Raw genomic sequence first — 19431 nt, 5'->3', positions numbered from 1 at the left:
ATTTAAAGCGAGATCCTCTCTCCCTCTCTCTCTCTCTCTCGCATCGTCCGGCGCGACTCCGCTCTTGGAAATGGAAGGGCACGTTGTGATAAGTAACCGCTTGGAATCTCAGCTTCGGGCTGTTTAACGGCGCGCAACTCGTTCCTTCTCCGTCTGAGGCTCGACGATGCTCCCTCCCTCTCTCTCTCTCTCTCTCCATTCTCTCTTTTGTGTAGTCACATCTAATTAACCGAGGTATCGCAAGGGGGAGGGCTGCCGTTGATCTCCACTTCCCTGGGCGGCAGAGAAATTTCAACCCTAAGAGGATGCGGTCCAAGTTAAATGAATTAGCGATAAAGTCATTTCAGACACCGCCACCGTCTGATTGAACGTTCAAGTGAGGGAGACGACGACGCCCAGGAGCGAAGGGCCACGGAGGGAAAGGATTTCCGTATCTGGTTTCCTCCAACTTAAATAGATCCCTCGATTTCGATGGGGCTCGCGTGAAAAGGCGAGGAACCGTTCCAACGGGGGAGGGGCTGGCCGCGATATATTTTTCCCAGATATCTTCGCCCAATTTGCAATAAAGCCCCGCGGAGGATCGTCGTCGAGAAAAGGAACTCGAGCCAGATCTTCCTCTTTAAGAACTCGATCCATCGGATAAAGGAAAATATGTTCCCATTGATTTCCTCCGGAAGAGAAGCTTCGTGTGTGTATTCAATACACACACACACACACACATATATATATAGGTGTGTCATAAAATGGACGAAGTTGAGCGAGAGATTTACTAAGGTTTTACCTGATGGAAGAAGTTCCATCATTATGACGCCGCAGCCTGGAACATGCCCTCCCCTCTCGGCTTGCCTTCCCCATCCGTCGATATTTCTTTACAAAATACTCCCGGAGACGACCCTTCCTCCTTCTGGGCAAACAAGAATCGTGAGGCTCGTTTCGAATTCATCCGGGAGCCTCGTCTCTCCAACCATCCCCTCGAGTCATCGTTTCCTCGCGCTCGACCGTGAAACACGGGGCCCTTTTTCTGTTTGCACGGCGGTCCGACGTCCGATCAACTTTTTGTCAAAAGACAAGTCCACGGTGACGGCGAATCATTGTCATACTCGTGAAGGAAAATCAATATTTGATGGCGGACCGATAGGTAGGAGCCGCGAGTGTGTAATTCCTGTGGTCGCTCAGACGATTGTGTACACGCGACCAATTTTCAAAAGCTTGTAAATCCACGCGCAAAATGAAAAAAAGAAAGAAAGAAAGAAAGAAAAAAAATAACAGAGAGGAAAAATCGTGTACCGCAATTTTTTCGAAAAAGAGGGGAAAAAAAAGGAAAGACGGTAACGATTCGAAAACCTGGTCAAACGGTATAAATGTTGTAATAACACGTCTCGTTTGATCGACTTTGAGCCAACGATCGAACCTTAAAAGTTATGATTCGCACACGTCAAAACACGATTTTTTCAACCACCATGAAACTTTGTTCGTGCTGACAAAAAAAAGTTATATACCATACCATTTAAATTCCTGATCTGAATTTTCTTGATATTATTATTTATTAATTCAATTCGGCTCGATTACTCGATTGATAGATCGTTTTACGTATCTGATTTACGCAACTGACAACTCCATTTCCACTTTATCCGAGTCTTAAAAACTTCACAGTTAGATCAGACCTGGAAAAGAGTCGGTTAAACGATTCCAACGATTCCTCTGCTGCTTCCAAATTCATCCAAATAAGTTAATCCACTTATCTTGATCCGTTCACGATCCAAAGGAATTGATTAATATACGTTTCATCTTCTTTCGCCCTGAGATGAGACAAAGCTCTACTATCATCCAGGATAGAGAAAACGAAAGAGAGAAGGAGGTATACCGTTCCTTTCCTTCGGCGAAAGTTCGTCGATCGACTCGGAGAAATTTGAAGGGAAATCGAGGGCAATTCAATGTCGCGGCTCTGACTCGATCTCGTTACATCGTTTCCTTCTTCTTCTTCTTCTTCTTCTCCGCGGAAAGACGAACCTCTATCCAACTTCTCTCCTCCGCATCTCGCTGTGTCTCTGACTCTTGCTACCTCTGTCTTGCATCGTCAAAGGCGAGCTTTTACGATGGCGCGCATCAGCGAAACCACGGGCGCCGACATCAAAGTAACTGGCGCTCGTCGCGCATATAACAAGAGGGTCACACACGGTCGTTTTCCGTGTCAGCTGGAAAAGAGAGGAAGGAAAACATGTAGGACGCGAGCGTGTGTGACAGAGTGTGGCGAGGGGCGGAAGAAAGATGGAACGGGATCAATATGCGCCGAAAATTTCGCCGGGACTCGAAGATACTCGGACGCTTGGTAACCCAGTTTTCGACCAGTTGGCGGCGACCTCTGCTCTGCCGAGGATGGATTGTCAAACGAGGTGATAAATACACGAGTGGGTGTACACGCGTGTACGTGACGAGCAAGAATGTACGAGTGTGTATATATATATATACACTATATGTAGGGGGTTGGTAACGCGTCGAATCATAACTTGGAAAGCACCTGCCCCCGGCGCATCGGTGGATAGCCTCCCCGTTACTATGACGACAGTTCTGGGTGAACGGTGCGACTGTTAGCTTCTTTCCTAACGAGGATACCCGTGTCACCTCGACGGCGTGGCGAAAACGGTGGAAAAGGGAGAAAAAGGATTTAACGCGAAAGAACTTAGGAAAGGGGAGGAAAGATAGAAATCGCAAGGGTGAAAATGTCAGCGATGTTGGGGAGCAACTTCTTTGGATAGACGAGCGCTCGTTCTCGCCTCTCTTTGCTCGTGGAACGGTATAATAGATATTCTCGATTTTTTTCCCTCTCTCTCTCTTTCCAGCCTGGAGCGAGGGAGTCTCTCCCTAATGAACTCTCCCCTTCTATTTCCACGGTATATATATTCTATAAGAATCGAGATTAAGAAGGAAACAAACGATTTAAAAACGCTTAATAAGTATCTTAGACGAACTTTTCCCCGTTATATACCACTGGATCGTGTATTAAACGAATTTCTCAATTTCCATAATTATCGTTGGAAGATGTATAATCTTCGATTTACGTATCATTTTCTCCTCCCAGAAGAAATCGTTGAAAATTGAATATTCGCAATATCGAGAGTAGACAGGAAACGCGACATTTTTCTTTTTTTCCCTTGGTATCCAGACAGACTGATACTTAATTGTACGCGGCGTTAATTACAGGGCAGAACGTACGAAGGGGGTGAAGGACAATGGACGGGTGGGGGGGAGGGGGTAGTAGACTCGTTCGATTCGTTCCCTTTCGGAATTCAGAGAGACAACGCTTGAAATACGCTCGGTCGAAGGATATCTTTTTTCCCTAATGAGAAGCCCGATGGGCGAAAAAAGGGAAGGATGAAGAAGAAGGGAGGGGGGAGGGTTAGGGCGCGTGTGACGAGGGGTGATCCACACACAGGATCGGCACAAGACGCGTATAGATGATTCGAGAGAGAGAGAGAGAACGAAGGGCGGAGAGATGGAAAGACGAGGGGGTGAACTCGGTTTGCATAATGCCTCTGTGCTCGCTCGAGTGCGAGGCGTAAGCTGTTTTACCATTTCCATCGACAATAATCCTGGTAAAATATTATTTTAAAGGGGCGCAAGCGCGATTCCGTCTCCTCGATTCCCTCTCCTCCCTCCTCCCCCCTCGTATCCATCCATCCATATATTCTTGGATGTATATGTTCGTGCGTTGTGTTTGGTGTTGGGTTCGGTTTCTATGAGATGGCTGGTAAGTGACGAAGCGTGTACGATATATTGGATCTTTCCAGTAGGCGCGTGTAACGTGTCCAAGTAATTATACATGGTACAGAATCGGGAAGAAGACGATTTGACGCCGAGCAGAATAATCTGATGTATAAATTTAAACGTGATCTGTGCGTGAGAATTCCAAAGATCGCGCTTTAATTCTGACAATCGGCAACGTAACGCAAATACTCGCTGAAATATTCGCTGAAAGTGAAGAGATAAAGTTAAATTCAGAGACAAATCGAACGGAAGACGCGATAAGCGAAAGCGCTCGGTTTACCCAAGTTAATTTCGTACAAGTATACAGACCCTCCCCCCCATCCTCCACCCCAAGATGTTCGATACTATAATCCTCCTAACACCAAATTTCAATTAAGTCTGAAGGAAGGAAGGAGTTCTGCCGCTCGGATCCATCTGATTAACGATTAATTGCACTTTCGGCCCGTAATTCCTTCCAATTCTGTCCCTCCCCCTGTCTCCACACTCCTCGCTCCCCTCTCCCGTGAAATAATGCACGATTCATTAGCCGGCGTGTGTCGCACGCGTGTTTGCGCCGATCCCGGATGCGAGTACGCGAGTGCGAGCGTGCAAACCGAGAGAGTTGGACGGAGCAGGTGTGCCAACACCGCCTCGCGTTAATCTTCAACCATAATTCCGGGAAACGTTGCGCCACGAGGCGAGAGATATCGCGCGTCGATTGGCGCAATCGAGCGACTGCGACGCTCTATGCGTCCGCGGTTATAGATCGATCCTCCCTCCAAGGAGACCCCTCGTTTCGAGCTCGGTTCTGACCTATATAACGCTTCTCTTCGAGAGAAATCGAGGGAGGAAGGGAAAGAATCGTGGATCGAGAGAGGATTCCGCCCAATAAGTGAGAGGAAGAGGTAACTCGATCGAGTTGAAATCATCGTTTCCATCAACAATCTCCTCCCTCGTTTTCTACCCGCGAAGGGAAAAGTACAAAGCACTTGCAAATTGCTGTATCGTCGCGTCCGATAGATCTGATACACGGTTATACACGGGACGCCGTTTGAAGAGGAATTTTCGGAATGTCTTCTTTTCGTTGCGCTCGCATCGATAGTCATGAATTTCTAACGAGGGTTACCATCTTCTCGATAGATACGAGATAGCGTCCCCTAGACGTACAACGGTCTCCGTGAAAACGGCATTAAAGTTTCATGTGTGCCAAGCGTGATAGACTTTTCTGTAAATTTAAACGGAACGGCATCGAATCACTTATCGGCCCGGGCCGGAAATTGTTTAACCTGGCAAGTAAGTTAAATTAAGAAAAAGGATTCGCCAGATTGCGTTGCGGGCGACGTTGAGAAAGTTGAAACGAACGAGGAGGGAGGGGATAAAAGATCCTCGGAGGAGAGGTTGCGAAACTGAGACCCGTGGAAACTCGAGAGATCGTGGAAACCCCGCGAATTCCGCTAGGGAGGAGGAATTACTTAATGGAAATGGAAAAGATGGAGAGAATACATCGTGCAACATGACAAATCACCCCTGGCTGTTGCTGCTCCGCGACGATCAATTAATCCGTTCGCGTGGAGCGTGCAATTTGTGCTCGTCAGAAATTCGCCGTTCCGCGGCCGATAAATAAACGTCGAGATCAATTCCGCCACGCTTCGAGTAACTCGGGTCGCGAAACACTCCACCATCTCTTCCTTCCTCGAGTCGCGCGCCATCAACGCGAGTTCGAAAAGTTTTTAACGCCGCGCCGAGAAGAGTCGAACTTTTCCGTGTTAACAATCCCTTTCCCCGTGGAAAATTCCGCGAGCGAAATTTCGTTCGTATATATATAGAGAGACGGTTAGCTGCAAGGAAAGAATAGACTCATCTCGCCCCTCTCGGGCCAACGTTATATCGAAAGAACGGCCAACTTCCGTTCTCCTGTAAAAAAGGCATCGAGTTACAGCCGATCTCCTATCTTTTCTTAAAAGTTACATGTCAAAGATCCGTCTATGAGGGAAGGGTCAAAGGTCTTAGGCGCGCGTAACCGAGAATCCTTTGTTGCAACGATGAAAAAGTTTCGTGGATGTGTGTCAAAGCTGAGGTGTAAAAGCGGAGGGAAAAGTAATTTTAGAAATGCAGGGAAGGGAATATAAAGACGCGTTCACTTTGAAATATAAGCGATGCTCGAATATGGATAATAATATTTATTCATTATTAGATGATTGAAAAGATTTGGTATTGTTTTAAACATTTCGTTTGAAAATGAATTTGGCCCGAATATTTAGAAAAAGAGAAAAAAAGAAGAAATAAAATTTCATTTAAAGATCCTTTTTTTTTCCGGGGAAAAATTGAATCGAGAATTTATATACACGTGCCTGGATAATTCCTTGCGTAACGCGTTCGAATATACGATTCTCTGGAAAATGAGAGTTTAAACGAAAAAAAAAATTTCCCGTATTTCTTAATTTATTCTCGCCTATGTAAGACAATCTTTTCTAAATTATCCGGTCGGAATTTAAAATCAGCCCCGGTCAGGTCAGTGTTATGCGGGTAAATCAATGCAGAATCACGGAGCGAAAAATAGAATTTTCCAAAGAGATGCAAAGTGGAAAATTATAATAATAATAATAACAAGGAAAAAAAGAATTCTTTGAAAGTTAATATATGTAAATTGTTACGAACATTTTTTTCTATTCTATTTAGGAAAATCTTTTTCACCTTCCATAAATATTTCTCCCTCCCCTTTTAAATTCCCTAATACCTTTCCATACAAACCTTCCACACAAAATATATACATTCACAAAACATTTTGAATACACACATTTGCAAATAGCATACCGTCGAGAAAGAGACACGAAATTTATCATTCATTTCCGAAATAACATAATACGCTTCGAGTAATATATAATATGCGCATCCACACCGCATACACGTCCCAAATCATCCACTCTACGTGAAAGATTTCCTCGTCGAACGACAATCCACGTGCATAATCAAATAGACGGCGAGATATCCCGCGACAGAGAGAAATATTAAAACGTTTTGGGGTTAGGTAATCGACCGAAGGTTCAAAGACACATTAGAGAGACATGGATAGAGAAGAAGATGGAAGGACACGAATACCCTCTCTCTCTCTCTCTCTCTCTTCTTCGACGATCGTTCAAGAGGTGAATGCGCGGCCGGAGGATGAAGGGATCAGGGGATCGAGTGCATCGCGCATACAAAATAACCGATCGAAGATTCCACGGGCGGCGGAAGTGCATTAAACGTGGCTTAGCCCATCGAGCGTAATAGGTGAACCTGTCCTGAACGTTGGCCGTTTATTGTGCCCGGCACGTCGATGCCTTTTTCCTCCTCCTAACCGTCCTGGAAACCCATCCATACAGGAATGCGCCGGGTCAACTCTTCTCCTCTTCCTGAGAGAACTCAAAAAAAAAAAAAAAAAAAAAAAAGCGAGATAACCCGTGGCCCGTTTATAGCCACGACCGAAGTTGGCCCAAGGGCCCAACTTGCCTCGCGTTGTTGTGATTGGTATTCCCGTTACCCTCCAACCCCTTTTCGGTAAATGCCCAAGGAACCGAGCAACAAGCGCAGCGATGTAAACCGGTGTTAAGACCTGCCACTCGGAGGATCGTTTAAAAAGAAGCCGGTGCGTGGTTGTGTGCACTTGTGCGTGCGCCTATGGACGGTTGAATGGGAGGAGGAAGGATCGTTTTAAGGAGGTTTTAATAGAAATATTTATACGCTCGTTTTCGACGTGGATGGTGGGAGGGGTAGGATATATATATATACCCCCACGGGGCGCATTATTATTTATTCATGCGGTTTGACGAGGGAACAATTCCTAGTATTTACCCCGGGATCTTTCACGCTCCACGTTGGCAAAATTGTCTCCCTTTTGTGTACGGTAGCCGCGTATTTACCCGGTTTTCGGTTTTCACGTTCCTTACTACGAGATCCGTTCGACCGTGCGGCCAAACATCTGCCGTGTCCGAGTCCTTCCCCCGTTTAAAAGCATCCTCCTAGGCATATGCCTCTAAATTATTCGCTACCATATTGTGCTGGGATATGGATTGAAACGGGGAAGAAGATGGAAGGTATATATGTAAACGTCTTTGAAACGCGTTTGTTGTTCAAAGACGTGTAACAGTATTATTTAGATCTTTATTTTTTTAAAAAATGGCATATTAAATTACGTATTTGAAGAATGATTTCCATTTTTAAATTCTCAATTTGTGAGAATTGAACTGTACGATCAGAATTTGGACGATTAGCGAGAGCTAACGTGTTTGAATTCCAATTGAGAGAATATTTTTACGCGCGTAACGAGAGAAGAAAAGAAAAGTGTAATTTAAATCTATTATATAAGTTTTCTTTTAAGCGAGATCGAAACAATCACGGAGGGATAAAAATGTAATTCTCGTTAAATTCTCAAATTTATAGCAGAGGGAGGAAGGGGGAATTTACTCGAGGACACGATGAAACGTCTTCGCAGCATGCCGGATGATACAAAGAAGATCCAACCAGCGGAAAAACTTTCTTTCCTCCGCTACTTCGCCCAAGTTTTTGTTAGTAAAATGAAACACTCCAGTTTTTCCCTTCTTTCAACGAAGCCCGGGATTATTTGTATATCGTCCTCTCGGCTTTTCCTTCGTCTTTCCTCCCCATTCTCTCTCTCTCTCTCTCTTTCCTTCCTTTATCAGGCCCTTATAGCCTGTACGAACGCGTTTCACGAAGCTCGAATTTCGCGCGATTCTTAACTGGAGCACCAGGTGAAAGGTCGACACTCTCCGGGTCAACGAGGGTGCCGCGTTAATATTCTGCAAAAGATAGATCCCTCTCTTTCCATAAGTTCAAAGGGATGACGATTGGGAGAGGGTGAAGATATGAGTAGGAAAATTCGTGAGACAAGTCCAAGTCTTGTAGAGGGCTTTTGCAATTTTAATAGGCCCATCGCGCTTCGCGAGGCATTATCATTATCCATTCCGAAAGACACCTTTTGCAACACTCTCCCCTCTTTCTATCCCCCGTTTAATCTCCTAGTCTCCGATAAAAAGGGACTCTCGTTTGCCGATTAAATATTACACGTATCTTTCTCTGTCTGTCCATCTTTCAATTTCTTTCTTCTGTCTCCTCTTCTTATTTCCTCCCTGTATTCATTCACTTTCTCGAATCTGTCCGATTAATTTCCACTCGATTAATTTTCTAAAAAATACCATCCAGAAATATACAGAATAAATTTAGAAAAAATATACGAACGATTCTGAATGAAACAGTCCCAGAATGACGATTAAAATAATCCGAATTATTACTTTTCAAAATATCCCCTATACAAATTCCTCTTTATTTTTGGCCATGCACTATTAAATTACGTAACTCAAAAGAAATTCTCTTTCTCTCTTCCTCGAAGAAATCAAAAATTCAGGAGGAAAAATAATAATAAAAGATCAACTTAAATAATCAGAATCAACGCAGAAACAAGAACCACAGAAAGTATATCACACGACCCGTTTATATATATTTAAGGGGATACGAGACGATCAGAGATACGACGTTGTTTCCCAGCAAACTACCGGCAGATCTACTGCAAATCTGCCACTCCCTCGCCCACACGTTTTCGGGAACGCAAGCAACACCCTCGCGTATCCTCACGATCTCGAAACGCCTCGCATGCGGGCAAATATATCATTACTCATTCTCTCTCCCATGCGACACCTTTTGCTCGGGTTATAAATCTGCGAATACACACTGCGCTGCGCCGCGTATTTTCTTCTGCGGTGCCCGTTCGCCTCGCCTCGTCGACTTATTCCCTCCCCCCTCTGAGAGACACTCAAACGTGGAACGTCGCTTAAGGAATTTCGACCGCATCACGCGTATCCCAGTCACGTATTATTAATTATCCTCGAACCGGTCGACAAGTGAGGTGGAAAAAAATTCCAAACTGTGGAACGAAGTTGCAATAAGAGGAGAAAAAAAAGACACAACCGCTGACGAGTGGAGAAGAATTAGAATTTCTACTAGATTAAATCGTGTTACTTTCGATTCATATTTTTATTGAGAATATTCGTGTACGAAATTCTGGAAAATCATTCGAAAATACAGTGAATATTCTCTTCGAGGATTGATAGAACAGATTGGAAAAATAATGTTGGAGAATCGCGAGTGATTCTAATTTTTTGATCCCGGAACTGATGACGAAGATGTTGTCGAAGAAACGAATTCGAAGAAACGAACCGGTTTTAAAAGAACGCGATCATTAGCGTTTCGCAAGGTGGCCACTCGCAATAAATGTAGAAATTTGCGGCGATCGTTTCTTGCCCGCCGCCGCTCCAAACGCTTTCGCCTCGGTTAATTCCATTTCCTCGGGCGTTGCAGCGTTATGCAGGGCTAATTTTGCGCGATCGTTTGTGCATATCCCCGCACCGTTTCTCAAATTGCTTTGTCCAATGGGGCGCGAGAAATTATGGTTGGAATATTAATTAGCGGACGAGCGAGAAGAATAAGCAAATCGTTGACGATTTTTGAGATTCGATCATTCGTGAACATCATACATTTATTTTCGTTCGTAATTGATCTCAATTATCACAAGTATACTTTTTTCTTTTTTTTTTCAATTTTCAGAATATTACTAAATTACATTTGTTGATAGAGTTTACGCGAAACGTTGTACTTTTTATGGTTCTCTTCACTGTAGTTAGGAACAGAGAAAAAAAATAAATAAATAAATAAATAAATGGCAGAAGAACACGTTGCTCGAGGCATTGTCACAGTGTCGTTTTTTATCAAAAAAAAAAAAAAAAAAGGAAAAAAAATTGTTACGACCATGAGACTGTCACGAATAACGTTTTACAATCATGGAGAAGATAAAAGCAAAATCGCCGGGGAATCGAAGGCAGGCATTTTGCCTCGAAAAATACGTTTGAGGATTGAAACTGGAATAATAATAAATCTAATAATAAAAAAAATGGGAGCCATTTCGAAGCAAAGTCTCGACAATTCCGAGAAACTTCTCCATCGAATCTACCTATCTTTCTATATATGAGATAAATGAGAAAAAAGAAAGAAAGAAAAAAAAAGAAGCGACTCGAAATCGATCAGTTTCGTAATACCTTATTCCATTAAACCACCATTTGAGGGACGATTTTAAAACCTCGGCGATATTTCTCGCGAGCGCGTAGTGTTCGCTTCTTTTTCTCTCTCTCTCTTTAGAATCTGCTAGCAGCACAGCATGCATTTTCCTGGAACAAAGCGATCGAGCGTAAGTATCGGAGGGGGGGGTTGCGCGCCGCGTAAATTCCGTGTGTGCGCGGTTAAAATCGCGTTCCGTAATTGGAACGGAGAAGCGGCCACGATATTTTTCGTGCAAAAACCGGCACGCCACTTTGTCCGCCGCGATATATGTATATATTCCGCGGAATCTCGTAATAAAGCGGCTTGACTGAAATCCGGACTAACGTCAAGGATTTATTCGATTAAATCCGGTGGCGGGGAACAAAAAAATAAAAGAAGAGAAGCGAAACAGTAGCTTGGGCTAAAAAGGAGAAACGAGGAGGAAGGGAGGAGGAGGAGGAGAATAGAGAGGAGTTCGGGGTAGAGATAGGAGACCAACCGTTGGAAAATCGTGAAATGTGTCAAGAATCGCTGAGGATACGTCGACTCGTTTCGTATCGGGATATTCACTAGTTCGCCTCGGTTCGGAGAATTTCCACCGTGATTAAGAGAGCCGGGAAATTTTTGAATCGAGAAATTGAGCGAGAAATTTTCATGAAATAAAATCGGATATTGGGACATTTTCAAGATCGTCAAGCGAATTCTAGCGAGTCATAAATTATTCATAAGCGTTCAAACAATCGCTTCGATACAACAATCACCTGGATGATACTGCATAATCGTAGCTAATATCATTAATGGAAATGTTTAGATAGTAACAAGGAATCCTCTTCGTTTCGTGTAAAATTGTAAAGGAATTCTTCTTCTAACGAATTAAACCAAACTTCAGAATCTCGTGTTTCCTATTTTTATCTTATGCGCCTATCATCTCTCAAAATCCTCTCAAAATCCTTTCTTCCATCGTTAAAACTGTTACACTCCTCTTCCTGGATTAAAAATTACGTTCACGGAAACGCAGCACGGTCATCATATCCGCCTCCTCACATTTTTCCCTTTTCAATTAACCCCTCCTCCCCCATGTATTACCCCGTGTAAGGGGATGTGACGCGGATACCACGACGTTTTATCGCGAATCTTATAATAAAATTCATGAACACGAGACCTTTCGTCCACCTCGACGAAAACTTCTCTCTTCTTTCGATGGCAGACTCGCGATAAAAACCAAATTACCGGCCGCGACACGAATAGCGAAAAACGGGAGGGGAGAAAATGGGAGGAAGGAGCGTAACTAACCACGATATGAAAAAGGGATACTGGGAAGGGAGGAGGGATGCACACGATCTCGAGCGCATCTGGACCATGGGCAAATTGTTATTTCGAATTAACCCCCGTTAATGGTTGCACGAGGGACAATTAAAATAACTCCAACGGCGTGTAACCGGATTCGAAAGTGGTCGCATCCACGGGGACCGATAAACTCCTCTCGTTGTTAATGTTCGATTTCGCGTACGATCGTGCACGTTTTTCATTCCATCGACCTGTTATTATTTATTTCAAGAAGATTGTTGCGTCATCGCGCCACCCTCGCGCGTATTTTTCGCCGACCTGTTGCTGACCAAGACGTTGGACAACGAATTACGTTTAATCGACTTTCATTTAAGCTGGAGATAGAACGGGTCCCTCTGATCGCGATTCGAACAATCGAACTCCATCGTGTCCATTCCTCGTTTTATTCGGTCTCGTTTAGCGTTAACGAGGCTTGATCGATCGATGTGGTTCGGGTCAGGGTGCAATGCTCGATCGTGCGATGAAGATTTGACCAAGATTTCTTTCGGCGTTATAATGGAAAATTAACGGAGAAATCGATAGAGAATTGCTTTCGATTTTTTCGAAAATTGTTCGATTATCCTCGATACAATCAACGATTATTTCCTCTACAAATTCAAACCATTTTCTCCAATAACGATCTTCCTTCCTCATAGAATCAGAAACGAAAGATTGATCCAAAAGTAAAATCTTTCTCTCGATCGATGGAAGGAGCAAGAACAAGATCGAGCAGAGGTTAAAGATCGAGCGATCCAAGAATGAATCCAAGACGTCGAGGCAACGTCCCTCCATCGAATTAAAAGCTTATTGCATCAAATGAATTCTCCGATAGCGAGAGTTCACTCCACGCCATCGTTGCAAGCGGGCATAAGTTTCCTTTTTCCGGCGCGCTGACAGCCGGACTTGATTAAAATCTGAATGGCCCGGCCGGAAATATTACTGCCGAGTTTCCGCGAGGAAACTGGGCTGCCTTCGCCCGCTGATTTTCCAAGCTTTGGAAAACGCGAGGGTGGAAGGGAACGAGAGAAAGGAACAAAGGGCGCGGCTACAATTTGAAAGGGGCTGCTTCAGTTTTTATGCGTTTAGGGCGGGACCAAACGCGGAAATTCCTTCCAATTCCTTCCTCGCGCTCTCTCTTGTTCCTCAGGGAGCGTACATCCACAAGTAACTGGACTTGCTCGCTGATTAATTACGAAATTACATCTTCGCAATAACGTTTGGAAAATATACTAAAATATCTGTCCTTCTTCTATTTTTTTCGATCCTGATTCACGCGATAATTAAACGTGTAATCGAATAAATGGAAAAAGCAATCGTTTGTTTTCGATCTGACAACGAAAAATCGAAAAGTCTTCCAATTAATGTGGTAGATATAAAAATCAAGATTTCAAGAATCCAGTGACTTATATGATGTACGTACTTTGCTTCTTCCTGATCGAGTTATACACGTTTAAACCGGGAGGGGAATAATAAGTTAAATTCGTTGAACGAGAACCGCGCAAAGTTTTAACCGAGAAAAAGGGAAAAACTTTTTGGCGGGATTAACATAAATTTGCCCCGGGTTGGGAAATTCGTTTGGCTCGATAATTTCATAATTTCACGAAACACCGGCTAGCTTTAAGTGACTCTTAGCAATGCAAACACCACGGTCGTTAACCGAGGCTGGTTAACGAATCTCCATGGCTGGCCTAATTGCGGTCGTTTTACCGACTCCGGCAAAAATATCATCCTTCTTCCCCTTCCGTTTCCCGAAGCGAGATACATCGCGAGCAGAACAACACGTTAAGCCCATTAACTTTCATCTTTTATCCATCACCGCCATAATTCAACACATTTACCGGCAAATCTCCGCTAAGAGAAACGTTTAAACATTCATTACACCGTCTTTTACGCACAACCCGTTTTAATCTATAAATAAATCCAACCCTATCGAGAAATAATATTGTGAGAAAAGTATTCGAATCATATCGTGTAATGATTTCGATACAAAATTTATATATTCAACAAATTTTCCAACGATGGAACAATTTTTAAATGATATACTATCGAAATTACTTTTCTTTCTTTTCTTTCTTCGTACGAATCCTTCGATTACAACGAAACCTGCCTATATTTTCCCTATATTTTTCCTATATTATTCGATATTTTATTCACACCGTGCGTTCGAACACGTCAAGAACGCGGATCAAAGATCTCTGAGAAAGTTTGCACGCGGTTGATATTCTCGCCGCGATCTACGACTACCATGGGCGTTCATGGGGCGGGCAGCTGGGTCCCGATCCGGCCGGTTTTAAGCGCCGCTGTAGAATAGGGCCCTGACACCGTGTATCGGCGAAGGTCTCGCGTTACATAAGTATAAGCCGGCGCACAATACCAACTCTGTCTGCAAGGAGGAAGACAGCCCTCTCGCCGCGCCACTCCTTTTGTAAACACGTGTGTATCCTGGGAGGGATGCGTATATCCGACGTGGGGTGGCTTCGACGCGTCTGCACAATGCATGATGTTGATATTGAACACGCGCGACACGGAACTGCGAAATGCGCACCACGGAAAACTAGTGCCTCTCTCTCTCTTCTTTGATCGGGTTTCCGCTTTGACCCTTCCCATCCAAGGATATGATAATGCCTTAGAGAGAGAAAGGGATGGAATAAAGCAACTGAACGCTTGTGATTCTTTTTATATGAATTTTTATAAGACCGGTTAATTTGATGGCCAAGAATCTTGTTCAACTGTGTTCCAAATATCGAATTCTCGTTTATATATGTATGTATCATTATAAAACGTATGCTTATGTGTCGTGAGTTCTTCTAAGATTAATTTGAAGGCGAAGAATCTTCTTCAACGATAGATCTAAAGTAAGAATTCGGTTCCAAATATCGAATTCTTATTCTCGTTTATATATATATTATCATAAAATGTATGCTTATATGTCGTGAATTCTTCTAAGATCGGTTAATTGGCCGCGAAGAATCTTCTTGAACGGTGGATTCAAAGTAAGAATTCTTATTCTCGTTTATATGTATCATCATAAAGCGTATGCTTATGTGTCGTGAGTTCTTCTAAGATTAATTTGATAGTCGCGAAGAATTTTCTTCAACGATGGATTCAAAGTAAGAATTTAGATGGTTCCAATTATCAAATTCTTATTTTCACTTATATATGTATCATCATAAAACGCATGCTAATGTGTCATGAATTCTTCTAAGATTAATTTGATGGCCGCGAAGAATCTTCTTCAAGTGTGGATCCAAAATAAAAATGCAGATGGTTCCAATTATCGAATTCTTATTTTCATTTATATATGTATCATCATAAAACTTATGCTTATGTGTCATGAGTTCTTCTAAGATTAATTTGATGGCCGCGAAAAAGATTTTCAAATCTTCTTCAACGATGGATCCAAAGCAAGAATTCGGATGCTTCCAAATATCGACTTCTTATTCTCGTATCATTTATATACGTATCATAAACGTATCAAGGTGCACAGGAGGCGATGTCCGTATCGCTTTCCCATGAATTATCGAAATCCCATAGAGAGCGAATCGTTTGCCCCTCCGGGCTCACCGTGACCAACAAGATCGGCAGACTTTGCGCCGGGTATTCACTCTATCATCCCATATTTCCACGGTGAAAGATCATCATGAACGGTTTGGCTCGTTTTCAGCAGGCTGAAAAATGTATATATATATACACACACACATATATATATATATACATAGAACGGAGACGAGATCCGTGAACACGGTTGAAACGGATACGTGGCGCGATATTTCAACCGTGTGTATAATCCCGTATCAGGAGCGGAGGAGCTTAGTTTCGACACCCGTGGACGACTCTAATCCTCTCCGCCGGACCAGAACTGGGGGAGAAGAGGGGAGGGAGGCTTTCGTCCGCGAAAAGAAAAAGATTCTCTCTCCGAAGCGCGTGGTCTTCTCCGGGTTTCGAGGCGGCGGTGAAAAGGGCAGAGCGAGAAGGGGAAGCGGAGGAGAGGCGAGGATTAAGCGAAGTATAATAGGCCGATCCCGAAGGTGGTAACCTCTCGCTCGTCGATGCCTCGGCTTTTTTGTGCCGAAGGAAGGACAGGAAGCGCGGTTCCAAACTCGATGCCGCCCGATTTATCCGCTTCGAGGATTACGTCTACGCGTTAGTCGCGCGGAGATGCGGTGAATTATTGCACGGGTGAAGGGTTCGAAAACAGTGTCGATTCTTGCGGGGAAAAAACTCGAGAAGAGTTTTAAAAGGAGAGAGACGCGATCTTCGAATTGGAAATTTGGTGGATTACGTTTCACGATTTCACGATTCGTTCTTCGACTCGTTTTTTGGATTTTTTTCGATTGAATATTCGAAGATTCGGTTCTATTTTTTTTGAAGCGATCGAGTTCTCATAGGTTTCATCCGGATGGAATTCCGGTTGAACGAATTCTATAGAAAAAAAAAATCCTGGAGACAAAATTCTGGTTTTATATCCGGGAACCATGGACGAGACTTAGCGACGGATAACAGGATCATCCGATCGAGCGACGGAGGTTGAAAAGAATCGGGGGATCTTTCGAAGAAAGCAGGGATCGTGGCCATCAATTTTGTATCGAATGAAGACACGTTTCTCCATTTCGTCGTTGCTCGCGAAAAACAGCCGTGTCAAAATGCATCCTGTTCTGCACGAATCCATTATCGAACGATTCGATACTGAAAAAAGAGAAAAAACGGGCGATTCGTTTGAGGTCGAGCTCCGGCGAGCACAGAGAGGACTGAAAAAGGCGGAGAGACACGGCGAAGGAGAAGCGCTTGACCGTAGCACGAGCTAATGAAATCCTAATTAAGACGTTGTTGAAACGAGTGGAACGATCCGCGAGAAGCTGCTGAGAGAAAGAAATAGCTAGAGGTACACCGATAATTAGACCGAGAAATCGACCGACCGCGAACGAGTACTTGCCGACCAACTACCAAGTCTAACCTAACATTCTATGGCTAAAGTAAAAGACGTTAAGATAGAAGAAACGAGAGAGAGAGAACGATGACGAAGGTGTGGAGACAAGAGGAGAAAAGGTAAGAGAGAAAATATCTCGAAAGAGAGAGATATATATCTAGAGAGAATAGCTCACGAGGAAAACGGAGTCATTAAAACAATTAGATGGCGAGGCCGTAGTTTTCTTCGCGAGAAACGAGCAGCTACGTCTGTCAAGGTTTCTTTGCACCGACCACCGAGGATAGCGCACACAGCTCCGCTTCTTAGAGGGATGAAAGAGGGTGGAGAGTATAAGGTGCGCAGAGGAGGCCTGGTCTGCTCGCGTATTAACGGGGCGCATTAACGCCGAGCCGTCGTCACAGAGGCGCGAGAAGCAACGTGGAATTCGCGTAATTGGAGCAGCCATTATGACGCGGGATGCAGGTAAGTGTTACATTGAATTTAAGGAGACCACCAGCAGGAATTTATCTTGCGTTTCCACGGTTTGACGCGCGAGCTCGTTATTCTCCAGCCGCGTGCCTCGGCCCAGGGTGACGTTCTCTTTGTTGAAAAACGGTACGCGCATCTCCCTTCTTTACTCTTCCCCGGTTCAATGTCTCCGTGCGAATTATTCGCCTTTCTTTTCTTTTCTTTTTTTTTCTCCTTGCACGGTTTCTTGCACCGTCTAGGGCATAATTAGAAACGTACACGTGCGATGCAATATTCCACGGACGAGTACTCGTCGGCACGACGAGTTTTCGCCAACTTGGGAGTACAAACGGTGAGACGACGATTCAAAGGAGAGGAAAGCGGGCGTTTCGGTGGCCGTTTTTTAACCTCTTCTTAAACGTTCAGACGCGGAGACACGTGAAATCGCGTGACCCAATTTCCGCGACCCACCGGTGCTGCATGCGCATCATCCGTACGAGATCTGTGTGTTCATCAACGATACCGCCGAGAGCAGCGAGAAACGACGTCGAACCGACACCAAGTAACGCGGAACTGGCGTAAGTGGAACGGTCATTACGTCGAGTGGCGCAGGTAAGTAGTAAGTTAAATTCAAAGAGACCGTACAAAGTGGACGACGAGTCCCGCGTTTTCCGCGCTCCAATTAATCGTACGTGTTTTAACGCGAAACCTCGCGCGCCGCTGAGAATTCTCGCTTTATCGCCTCGATCTTCCAACCGCCGAATAAACTTAAAAAAACAACCGAACGGAATTCAAAGCGATCCTTCGATTCGCCAACAAAAAATAAAAAACGTTATTTGAAAAAAGGATGACGACGTTCTTCGTCGATCCGATTACCGTGCGCGGAAACGAATATTCATTCCCTTTTCTGAAGAATTTCGAGAGAAATAAATATCCCATTCATATTCTCTCTAACGATTCCAAGACGTTCCATTCCTTCCATCTTTTCTCTCGAAACATTCAAGAATCAGTACGATTTTGACGATCAAAACCGATTTCAAGATGCACTCGTTACTTTTTCTCGCGTTTTATACTTGTAATCATCTAAGAGAAGTGTGATGATCAATTTCTTATTAACGATTCCAAGACGTTCCATTCCTTCCATCTTTTCTCTCGAAACATTCAAGAATCGATTTTGACGATCAAAACCGATTTCAAGATGCACTCGTTACTTTTTCTCGCGTTTTATACTTATAATCATCTAAGAGAAGTGTGATGATCAATTTCTTATTAACGATTCCAAGACGTTCCATTCCTTCCATCTTTTCTGTCGAAACATTCAAGAATCGCGGTACGATTTCGATCGAGAACCGATTTCAAGCATGTACCCGTTATTTTTTCTCTCTCTTCTTATACTTGTAATCATCTAAGAGATGATCAATTTCTTATTCACGATTCCACGTTCCATTCCTTCCATCTTTTCTCTCGAAACATTCAAGAATCAGTATCGATTTTGACGATCAAAACCGATTTCAAGATGCACTCGTTACTTTTTCTCGCGTTTTATACTTGTAATCATCTAAGAGAAGGGCGATGATCAATTTTAATGCAGATCTTGGGGGATTGGGGTATAACCCAATTCCTTCTCCACGAAGAAAATATCCGGGGCCTGCGAGTCATCCTCATCCTCCCCTCTCTCTCGATCCATCATCTCCTCGGGGAACGCGGATGACAGTGAAAAGGAGAGATTGGAATTGCGGCCAAGTCCAACGTCATTAACAAATGAGAGGAAAGTAGCACGCGTGTTATCGCGCAGGGCGTGGCGAATGTAACTTTCGTCCCGAGACAGGGGATCGATGTCGGTGTATTAAATGCACGGACTTTAATCGCGTATCCGGACGTGAAATTACTGTAACTCTCGC

At 43.8% G+C, this 19431-nt stretch overlaps 1 protein-coding gene across 2 annotated transcripts in view; it reads right to left on the bottom strand.

The window, feature by feature from the left end:
* The window catches only part of LOC410362 (MOXD1 homolog 2), a 190100-nt gene that overhangs the window by 126932 nt on the left and 43737 nt on the right, over positions 1-19431 (bottom strand). Inside the window, exon 2 of one of the 2 annotated variants that reach the window (XM_016915532.2) lies at positions 10830-10958. The exons of the other annotated variant lie outside the window; for it this stretch is intronic. The gene's annotated coding sequence lies outside the window, so the exon portion shown is untranslated. The remainder of the gene's footprint in view (positions 1-10829; positions 10959-19431) is intronic. 2 annotated transcript variants of the gene reach the window in all.

Source organism: Apis mellifera, linkage group LG12 (assembly GCF_003254395.2).
Source record: "Apis mellifera strain DH4 linkage group LG12, Amel_HAv3.1, whole genome shotgun sequence".
Classification (NCBI taxonomy): domain Eukaryota; kingdom Metazoa; phylum Arthropoda; class Insecta; order Hymenoptera; family Apidae; genus Apis; species Apis mellifera.
This window is presented reverse-complemented; position numbering and strand designations above follow the sequence as displayed.